This window comes from Giraffa tippelskirchi, chromosome 1 (genome assembly GCF_054371585.1).
Source record: "Giraffa tippelskirchi isolate mGirTip1 chromosome 1, T2T-mGirTip1v1.2.pri, whole genome shotgun sequence".
In the NCBI taxonomy this organism is placed as follows: Eukaryota; Metazoa; Chordata; class Mammalia; order Artiodactyla; family Giraffidae; genus Giraffa; species Giraffa tippelskirchi.
The window spans coordinates 90,116,740-90,128,021 of record NC_137275.1 but is presented as its reverse complement, the minus strand read 5'-3'; positions in this window follow the sequence as shown (position 1 = coordinate 90,128,021).

Below are 11,282 nucleotides of genomic sequence, written 5' to 3'. Positions count from 1 at the left end.
GCAATGAAATTCCAGCAGAACTATTCACATCCCTAAAGGATGATGCCATCAAGATTTTGCATTCATTATGTCAGCAAATCTGGAAGACCCAGCAGTGGCCACAAAACTGGAAAAGGTCAACCCTCATCCCAATTCCCAAGAAGGGTAGTACCAAAGAATGTGCTAACCATTGGACAACTGCACACATCTCCCATACTAGTAAGGTCATGCTTAAAATCTTGCATGCTAGGCTTCAGCATTATGGGAACTAAGAAATTCCAGATGTCCAAGCTGGGTTTAGAAAAGGAAGAGGAAGTGAAGTGACATGAAAGTCGCTCAATCATGTCCGACTCTTTCCGACCCCGTGGACTATACAGTCCATGGAATTCTCTAGGCCAGAAAACTGGAGTGGGTAGCCTTTCCCTTCTCCAGGGGATCTTCCCAACCCAGGTATCGAACCCAGGTCTCCTGCATTGCAAGTGGATTCTTTACCAGCTGAGCCACAAGGGGAGCCCAAAGGAAGAGGAACTAGAGATCAAATTGCCAACATTTGCTGGATTATAGAGAAAGCAAGGGAATTTCAGAAAAGCATCTGTCTCTGTTTCATTGACTACACTAAAGCCTTTGACTGTGTGGATCATGACAAACTGTGGAAAGCTCTTAGAGAGATGGGAATACCTGACCATCTTACCTGTCTCCTGAGAAATCTGTATGTGGGTCAAGAAGCAACAGTTAGAACCCTGTATGGAACAACTGATTGGTTCAAGATCAAGAAAGGAGTACAACAGGGCTGTCTGTTGTCACCATGTTTGTTTAACCTGCAGGCTGAGCACATCATGAGAAAGGCTGGGCTGGATGAGTTACAAGCTGGAATCAAGATAGGCAGGAGAAACAACAACCTCAGATATGCAGATACCACCACTCTAATGGCAGAAAGTGAAGAGGAACTAAAGAGCCTTTTGATAAGGGTGAAGAGGGAGAGTGAAAGAGCCAGCTGAAGACTAACTTGGAAAAACTAAGATCATGGCATCTAGCCCCATTACTGCATGGCAAATAGAAGGGGAAAAGGTGGAAGTAGAAACAGATTTCTTCTTCCTGGGCTCCAAAATCACTGTGGATGGTGACTGCAGCCATGAAGTCAGAAGATGATTGCTTCTTGACAGGAAAGCAATGGCAAATCTAGACAGAGTGTTGAAAAGCAGAGACATTACTCTGCCGACAAAGGTCTGTGTTGTCAAGGCTATGGTCTTCCCAGTGGTCACATATGGTTGTGAGAGCTGGACCATAAGGATGGCAGAACACCAAAGAATTGATGCCTTCGAGCTGTGCTGGAGAAGACTCCTGAAAGTCCCTTGGACAGAAAGGAGATCAAACCAGTCAATCTTAAGGGAGATCAACCCTGAATATTCACTGGAAGGACTGATGCTGAAGCTGAAGCTCCAGTATTTTGGTCATCTGATGCAAACAGTTGACTCATTGGAAAATCCCTGATGCTGGGAAAGATTGAGGGCAGAAGGAGAAGAGGGTGTCAGAGGAGATGGCTGGAGGGCATCACTGATGCAATGGACGTGAACTTGGGAAAACTCCGGGAGATGGTGAGGGACAGGGAGGCCTGGCGTGCTGCAATCCATGGGGTCACAAAGAGTTGGACACGACTGGGCAACTGAACAACAACAACAACAACAATGAATGTGTAACTTTAGATATATTCTCTCATCTACCAGTGTTGGTCAGTAATAGACATCACGTAATATTTATCAAATGAGTGACTGAATGGCTTCTTCAGAATTCAGTTTCTTCCTCTATATGGGATTAATAATAGCTAAAGAAAGTCATAAAGAATAAAAGAGATGAAAGACTTGAAGATGTTTTGAAAGTTTGAAAGGACAATTATCTATGTGTATGTTTGTCTGTTTTCTTCAGTGCCTAAAACATTCTCTTTGCAATATTCTCAATAAAGACAATTATTTTGTCCTAAATAATTTGGCTTTTGTAAGAGCTGAGAGTTATTTGAAGCAGGGAAAGGACTTATGATTTCACTGAGTAATAACATTTTGGGGTCTAAAATGAGATATCATTATGATATGATGAGACTAATATTTTTAAATTGACTGGTAACCTGGTCTAAATGACATTTCTAAGCAAAGATTACAGAGAATACTTCAAGCAAAGGCAGGGAAATTGAAATAACTGTATGATGGCTGCAAGTAAGGGAAAATGTTCATTTGAATATTTGCTTAAAAATAGGATTAATGCTTCCTCATCATCTCTTTTGTCTAGTATCTGGAGAAAGACTCAAGCGTCATTTTTAAGATGGAGAAATTTGTCTTTTATTATGATGAGCTGAAAATGAAAGCCAATAGGAATTAAGTAAAATAACTGAATTTACAGGTAAGAATCAGCTGTAGATTTCCAAAAGTTATTCAAAAGGCATCTTAGTTTAGTCACCTCCATAATCATCATTTTAAGGTTAAATTACTTTGTCACTTTTTATTTATCTGTGTTCTTTCCTTTTTGCAGTCTTAAAGATGGTGAATGGGAATTTATTTTTAAGTACTACTTATGTGGGTTTTTCTTTTCTACTTACAAAAAATAAATTATTTCTTAGTCACTGAAGTAAAAATGAATAAAAAGGAAAATGATTTCAGCAAATGGGGCTAATCAGTTACTGGCATTTTCTTTCTTAAAGACATATGGTAATAGTTAGTTTTCTCTAGAGAAACCTCATGTGTTTGTGATAAAGTGGATGGCACTGTGATACCAAATTCATCCAAGAAGAGTCTGTTGAGACTACTTAGGTAATTTTGATATTATTTTCACATACAAAGGTTTTTTTTTTTTTTTTTTTGCCATTGGTTAATTTATTCAGTTACTACTATAGTTCTAAATACAGGTTTCAATATATAAAGTATAATGATAATAGTGTAAATGGAAACACAAAAATCATTTGTAATAGTGACATTGAACAATATGCATTATTTTATTCATGACCAGTGTGAATTTTTCTAGTGATTATTTCACACTGGTTCTTAGTGTGAACGGAGAGAAGTCTACCAGAAGCACATGAAGACAAATTACAGCAGCACATATATCTAAAGGCCAAAGCCGACAACAAAGTCATTTTCCCAAAGTGAAAATCTGTAACACCTCCACAAAGTGTGAAATTTTAAACTGTCTTTGTTTTATTTTTTTTTTTTAAGAAAAAGATTTTGAAATAAAATTTTGTATAATTAAATTTTATTCCACATAATTTACATATATGTTATAATAGGATGGATATGTTTTATAAGTATACATACTAAAATTAGGTGAGAGTTTTTAAAAGGTATATATACTAGAATCATGCACCAGACTAACAGTCTAGCTAATAGCATACTCACCTAAAATGTTCTCCAAAGACCACTGCATACTCATTTCTTCTCAAACATGAAAGTAGTGAGCAGCTGTCATAGATTTTTTTGGTGGCTTATGTTCTGCTTGACTTTATGGGGAAGGCCTCCACTTAACTTCACTTCCCCACTTCCCTTTGCCCTCCTTCAGATAAGATCAAACTCAGTCCTAGACAGTTCAGACAGCCCACAGGCCATTGCTGATTAAGCCACTGGCTGGTCCAGCCGAGAAGGGGGTATTTTTGACATTAGCCTGACAGGAAGTTATGAGCCCTGATTGGTCTCATGAAAAGGGCTGGGGAATGTAGAATTCCTGCATGGCTCTGATAAATGATGCTGGTTTCCATAGCACGAATAGGATGTATAATTGCTGCTGCCTTGTTCCAGGTCCTTAGAGAGTTCAGATCCTAAACTCAAGGACCATCTCTCCTTGAGGGGCTTCTAACCTGAGATCCAGATGGGGCTGAGAGTAACTTATTCCACAAAATTTATAACTCCTCTTGATTAAAATTGAGTTAATTAAGTAATTCTACTTTGTGTTAGAGGTATTACTATTTATCTTGATTGCAGTATTCTTAAAGAATACAATATTAAGTGTCTTTATGAGAAGAAAATATATTTTAGAATTTAGCTTAGAAGGTAAGAAATATACAATCAACTAGCTTCAGAAGCATCTTCCACAACTACATGTCTGTTCAAATGTGCTGTATTACACCAGGTATCACTGAGCAGATGTTAACATAATTTTTATATTTTGTAACAGAAGAGATATTTTTCAATAATAGGAAAAACTGAAACCTGCTTAGACATAATAGCAGATATTGGTTTTCCTAATACAAAAATTTTAAAGATATAACATTTAGTTTTTTAAAAAGTGCACAGTCATTTTATCTTTTCTTAACTGATGCTCAAAGATACAGGTCACACCTTGTAGCTCAGTTGGTAAAGAATCTGCCTGCAGTGCAGGAGACCTGGGTTAGATTCCTAGGTTGGGAAGATTCCCTGGAGAAGAAAATGGCAACCCACTCCAGTATTCTTGCCTGGAGAATCCCATGGACAGAGGAGTCTGGTGGGCTACATGGGGTCACAAGAGTCGGACAAGACTTAGCGACTAAACCACCACCACTCCTATTTTTTGCCCTCCAAATTATAGCTCCACTCACTTTCCTAACTTTTTTTTTTTCATTTTACCCTTAATTCAGTCTTCCTCAGCTCCACAGCTCTTAGTTCCTTCCTTCCCCTCCATGTCCAATCATCTTTCTCGCAGACTGTTCTTTCTGTGTGCTGAATTTATTCTTTCTCCTCCACCCTGGAAATTTTTTCCGTGTATCAGCTTCTCTACCTTTCCTATTAACTCCATGACCACAGGAACGCCTCGTGTTTCCCGCCATTTTTGTTTCCACTCCCACTGCTCCCATTGTATCTTTCTTGGAGTCTTCCAGTAGCCTCTTAATCAGACCCCTAGATGTATACTTGCACCTCTCTAATGAACACTCCAACCAAGGTGATACCTACAAAAATTGAATCACAGTATCCCCTGCTTAAAATCCCTTAGTCAATCGGTAAAGATAACCCTGTATGCGAGACATCAAAAGAGACACAGATAAATAGAACAGTATTATGGACTCTATGGGAGAGGGTGAGGGCGGGATGATATGGGAGAATGGCATGGAAGCATGTAAATTATCATATGTGAAATGAATCGCCAGTCCAGGTTCAATGCATGATACAGGGTGCTCGGGGCTGGTGCACCAGGATGACCCGGAGGGATGGGATGGGGAGGGAGGTGAAAGGGGGGTTCTGGAAGGGGAACACATGTACACCCATGGTGGATTCATGTCAATGTATGGCAAAACAAATACAATATTGTAAAGTTAAAAAATAGAAAATAAGCTAATTTAAAAAAAAAGAAGAAGAAAGTCAGGTTACACACACAAAAAAATCCCTTACTGGGTTTCCAATGTATTTAAGATAAATTTCAAAATTCTTAAAATGACCCATAAGGTTCTACATAATCTATCTACTATTTTCCTCTGTTAACCACTGTGATCCATCCAGTGTGGACTGATTTTTGTCCTGTCTTCTTCTCATTCTGCCTAAATTTTTTTGAAAAGGGAGATGGTCAGAGTAGTGGTGATTCTTCATAAGTGTCTTAGGCTTATAAAAAAGAAAAGCGACTGTCCACATGAGGGTTGAATGAAGCTCTGAAAATGGTTAGCTACTGGAGAGCTCAGAAAATACTATAGTGGAAGGCATCACTTTTTCTGTAAGATCATCTGAAGCTTTTGAAAAATACTAAAATAATACATGCTGTTGTAACAACAAGAACAACATAACCACTCAGAAGTAAACTTCAGAGATGTCTTTCCAGAGTTTTCTCTGCATTTATTAGTGTATATATACATAAACACAGGCAGATGGTGAAGGACAGGGAAGCCTGGTATGCTGCAGTCCATGGGGTCTCAAAGAGTTGGACACAACTGAGCCACTGAACAACACGAAACACAGGTAAGTTCTTTTTTAGGCAAACACAAATGAGAACATCTCACCCCAAAATAGCTGAACCTAAGAACAGAAGGCTAGAAATAGAGATGCTTTTAAGATGAACCCCTATAAAATTTTCTGCTTGCTTTTCCTGTGGACTGTGGGGACAGTTACATGTATCAGTCCATTTAACAGTTTAATTTCTGCCCACTCCCTAACCCAGTGTGGAAATTCAGCTTGGTACCTGCAAACTCCAGTATACTATGTAACAGAGTTGCTTGCTCCTTCACTGGAGGAAACTGTATCACATTGAGAGATACCTTTGTTTAGAAATTCCAGAATGAGCAGCAGTGAGACTAACTACACCTTCGTCTATTATTGGTTTTATCATCGTTAAACTCTTTCCAATGCAATGCACAACAAAACACAAAGGCTTCTTATTCTTTTGCATTTTTCTTGTTGCTAACAATGGGGTTGAGCTTGTTTTTATACATTTGTTGATAACATGATTTTTCTGTGAATTGCCTACTTTTGTCTTCTACTCTGTTGGGTATTGGGTTATTTGTCTCGTATTGATTTGTAAAAGTTTGTCATAATATTGACTATTGGGATGGATGCGGACATATGTCGCCCAGACCCCCCTTTTAAGGAGGAGCTTGTTGTCTCAGCTGCAGGGAGTACTATTAGCAGAGAGCCTTCAGCTATCATGTCCTTCTGGGATGGTGTCATAAGTGAAAAGCCATGTAGTCCAAAGTCACATCCTCACCACAGTGACTGATAGCCAAAGACTGACATGATGAATGAAAGGTTTAAAGGTCCAGCCATTCTGGCCCAATAGGATACAATCCTGACAGGCCATTTTACCTCTAGAACTCCCTGCGGTGTCAACCAGAGTTGTTCTTTGGGTCAGTGTTGCAGTGAACTTCTCCCTTGGCCAAATCCTAAATCCTTCCCCTGCACTCACAGGGATTCATCCAAAAGTACTTCCTAACAAATATTCTGTCTCAGGTTCTGCTTCCTGGAGAATCTGTCCTGCCAAAAATACATATATTTCATAAGTTGTGGCAAATGTTTTCTCAGAAAATATTTCTCAGGCACATGTTGCCTTAGGACCTTTGCACATTCTCTTCCTATATCACTTTACCCTGACTATCTCCTTCCTCTTCTTTAGGTATCAACTGAAATGTCATATCCTTACTGAGGTCTTCCCTGCTCTTCAGCCTAGTTCAACTTTCCCTATTATTTTCTGTCATAGCTTCCTATGTTTTCCTTCATAGCGCTTATCTCAGCTTTTAATCCTATCAATAAGTTTATGTGATTATTTGCTTATGCCCAAATTCTTCATCAGATGCTAAACACCGTATGGATAAGAATTTTCCTATTTTTCATCATTATATATCCAGTTACTATCATAGTTCCTGACACATGAAACATCTTTAATAAATATTAGTTAAATGAAAGAAGGGATGAAAAAAGGAGGGAGGGAAAGAATGAGTTCTCTTTCTAAAAACTTTCTCAAATATGGAAAACTTTCCAGGTACTGAGTTTCTAATACAAGCATCACCAGCTGAAATTGTGAAACCATTCTGCATTCTTTTATTGGACCCTGAGATTCTTTTATGGTATGAGCATTAGTTTGATATAAACTAATCCTGTCCATATTTTTTTTGCAATGGGTTACTTTAAACTTATTCCAAAGAATTGCCTTTGGAACCCAGGGTTCTTCTGAATCCAATTGGAAAATCTTTATTCCACATAATTAGAACAGTATAAAAGAGGGAAAAAAGGAAGTTCTATGGTTAAGCCATTTAAAAACAGAATTAATTCCCACAGCTCAAGGCCTAAAGGGAAAATCTAGAAAAGGGACAGAGAAAATGGGTTGTCTCATTAGATTTTGTTCAGGACCTATTATTACCAATTTAGCAGCTCACCCCTGAATTGGATTAGAGTATTACTATGATTACTAGATGTATAATATTATGAGGAATTTATAATGTGTCATTTGAGGCTGAAATTTCTCATGATTATTTTAGCCTAGAAGCAGTAACAATACTTAATCAAGCAAAACTTTCTATTTTTTTCATGCCATTTAACAATGTATAGTTAAATCACATATGATTCTTGTATGATGGATAAATTTTATTACATCCAATTTAGTAGATAGCCAGAAAGACCAAAAGCTTAATATCAAGTATATTCTGCGTATCACTAGGACTTGGTTAAAAACAACTTGATTATCTCCTATTTTTAAGAGGTATATGGGCCTCAGGACACAGACTTATTTTCACATATATACAATCATTCAGAAAAGGATTTCCACATGCTAACAACATCCTTTTTTTTTTCTTTTTTCAGACAAAGGGGAATAAAACTAATTTCTCATCTTTCAACCAATTACCTCTCTACTTGCTGGGTGAGTTTGCTTCTTGGGCCATTTGTTTCATCAAATCTTGGATCAATATCTTTTATAAAATAGGATAGAAAAAAAATAGAGGACACACAGATGTCTTATCTGCTCTTCAGTTATAGTGACCTTAAAGAGGAATCCAGTTCACCAACATACTTTTTTCCTTTGCCCTCTATTCTTCTATTCAGCTCTTCTTAATCACTTCTCCCAAATTACTCCTAAGAGCAAAGGGAAAATAACAGATGCCCCTTCCCTTAACTGCCACTGGGGATTCTGAGGTAGAATTTTGGGGGTCAGTGAGCTTGGATTAAAAATAAGGATTATGCCTTCATTTTCACTTACTTTGATTAAAATTTAGCCTTTATGAATGTAGGCAACAAGCCCTATAGTAATGTTAGTACTATCTATGATTTTTTTTTCCAATAGAAATGGTACATAATTGTTAAATTATTTTCCTGATATTGTAGATGTCTCTGAAAATCATTTATACCCATCATTACTTCAAAATTATGGTAGTTAGTTCCATTTCACTTAATGCTTCAGTGAAGAAGCATGTCTATTTTTAGTTCACAATATTTTTTCTAAAGTATTTTTGTAAATATATTTCAATGTAACTGGTCTACTTTTTAGCTATGTGTTTTATTTTATACATTTACAAACACTGTTTTGAGGAGTTTTATAGGCCTTACAGTCAGCTAATGGGGTATATAGAACAATAATGATCAGGCATTTACAAAACATTTATTTTCAAACTTCCAAGACCTAACTTTTTCTCTTTTTAAAAATTCAGGTGAAATTCACATAATATATAGTAAACTTTTTAAAGCATAAAATTCAGTGGCATTTCCTGCACTCAAAATATTGTGTAACCAGCCACCTCTCTAGTTTCAAATGTTTTTAATACCTCAGAAGAACACCACTCACCCTTTAAGTATTCACTCCCTGTTCTTCCCTCTCCCCATCTCCTGAAAACTACTAATCTTTTTTCAAAATATCTCTAAGGATTTACCTATTCGGATATATCATATGTAAGGAATCATACAACACATGACCTTTTGTATCTGATGTCTTTCACCTAACCTTGATGATTCTGATGCCTATCCAAGTTGTAGAATGTTTCAGAACTTCATTCCTTTTCATGGCTGAATGATATCCATTGTGTGTGTATACCTCAACTTGTTTATCCAACTCAACAACAAAAAGACAAATGATGTAATTAAACAATGGATAATGAACTTGAACAGACATTTTTCCAAAGAAGATATACAAATAGCCCAAAAAAGAACCACACAGGAAAAGATGTTCTTTGGTCATTAAAGAAATACAAATAAAAACCAGAATGAGATACTACTATACACCCAATAGGATGGCTATAATAATTTTTAAAAAAGGAAATAATTATGACAAGGATGTAGAAAAATTGTACATTGCTGTGGGAATGTAAAATGGTATAAGCACACAAGCTGGAATCAAGATTGCTGGGAGAAATATCACTAACCTCAGATATGCAGATGATACCACCCTTATGGCAGAAAAGTGAAGAAGAACTAAAGAGCCTCTTGATGAAAGTGAGAGAGGAGAGTGAAAAAGTTGGCTTAAAGCTCAGCATTCAGAAAACTAAGATCACGGCATCTGGTCCCATCACTTCATGGGGAATAGATGGGGAAACAGTGGAAACAGTGTCAGACTTTATTTTCTTGGGCTCCAAAATCACTGCTGATGGTGATTGCAGCCATGAAATTAAAAGACGCTGACTCCTTGGAAGGACGGTTACGGCCAACCTTGATAGCATATTTAAAAGCAGAGACATTACTTTGCCAACAAGGTCCATCTAGTCAAGGCTATGGTTTTTCCAGTGGTCATGTATGGATGTGAGAGTTGGACGGTGAAGAAAGCTGAGCGCCGAAGAATTGATGCTTTTGAACTGTGGTGTTGGAGAAGACTCTTGAGAGTCCCTTGGACTGCAAGGAGATCCAATCAAGCCATCCTAAAGGAAATAAGTCCTGGGTGTTCATTGGAAGGTCTGATGTTGAAGCTGAAACTCCAATACTTTGGCCACCTCATGCGAAGGGTTGACTCATTGGAAAAGACCCTAACGCTGGGAAGGATTGGGGGCAGGAGGAGAAGGGGACGACAGAGGGTGAGATGGTTGGATGGCATCACTGACTCGATGGACATGGGTTTGGGTAAAGTCCGGGAGTTGGTGATGGACAGAGAGGCCTGGCGTGCTGCGATTCATGGGGTCACAAACAGTCGGACACGACTGAGAGACTGAACTGAACTGAACTGATAGTTGCTTTGGAAAACAGTTTGGTGGTTTCTCAAAGTTAAACATAGAATTGCCTTGTGACCCAGGAAAAATGAAAACATGTCTACACAGAAACGTACATATGAATATTTATAGCAGTATTATAACAGCCAAAAGATGGAAATAATCCAAATGACTATTAATGGGTGAATGGATAAACTTCCTTTTTAATAAGAAAGCTTTTGTAGCAACATCTTTACTTTCTTGAAATAGAATTGACAAATAATAAAACCTACTACACTGATAATTTTAAAAAAAGTCAATGTAATGCCTTTCATATAAAACATATGTAAAAGGAAAATAGTTTGTAATAAAATCATACATATTTCAATATTCAAACACTCAGGCACCAGCCCTTGTGATCTATGAAGTAGTTGTATGTTTGCACTCATGCAGAGAATCACAATGAATTGAGTTGTAGGTAGAGACTGATACAGTATTAGAGACTCAAATATCATGAGCATATTAAACATGCCAAAATACTTTGTGTCATATACAAAATGACATTAGTTTTTAAACTGAGATAATTTGGGGGAAAAACAGATTTTGTATCTAAATGAATGTCTGAAGGGAAATTTGAGAGCAATGAAGGATACAAGATAATACTTTCTGGGGTAGGGCTTCTAGGAGACTTTTTGGTGTTTTTGCTATTAGGAAACTTTATGGTGTTAATTTAAGGAAGAATTCTCTGGGGAAAATTCTTTTTGCCATTTTC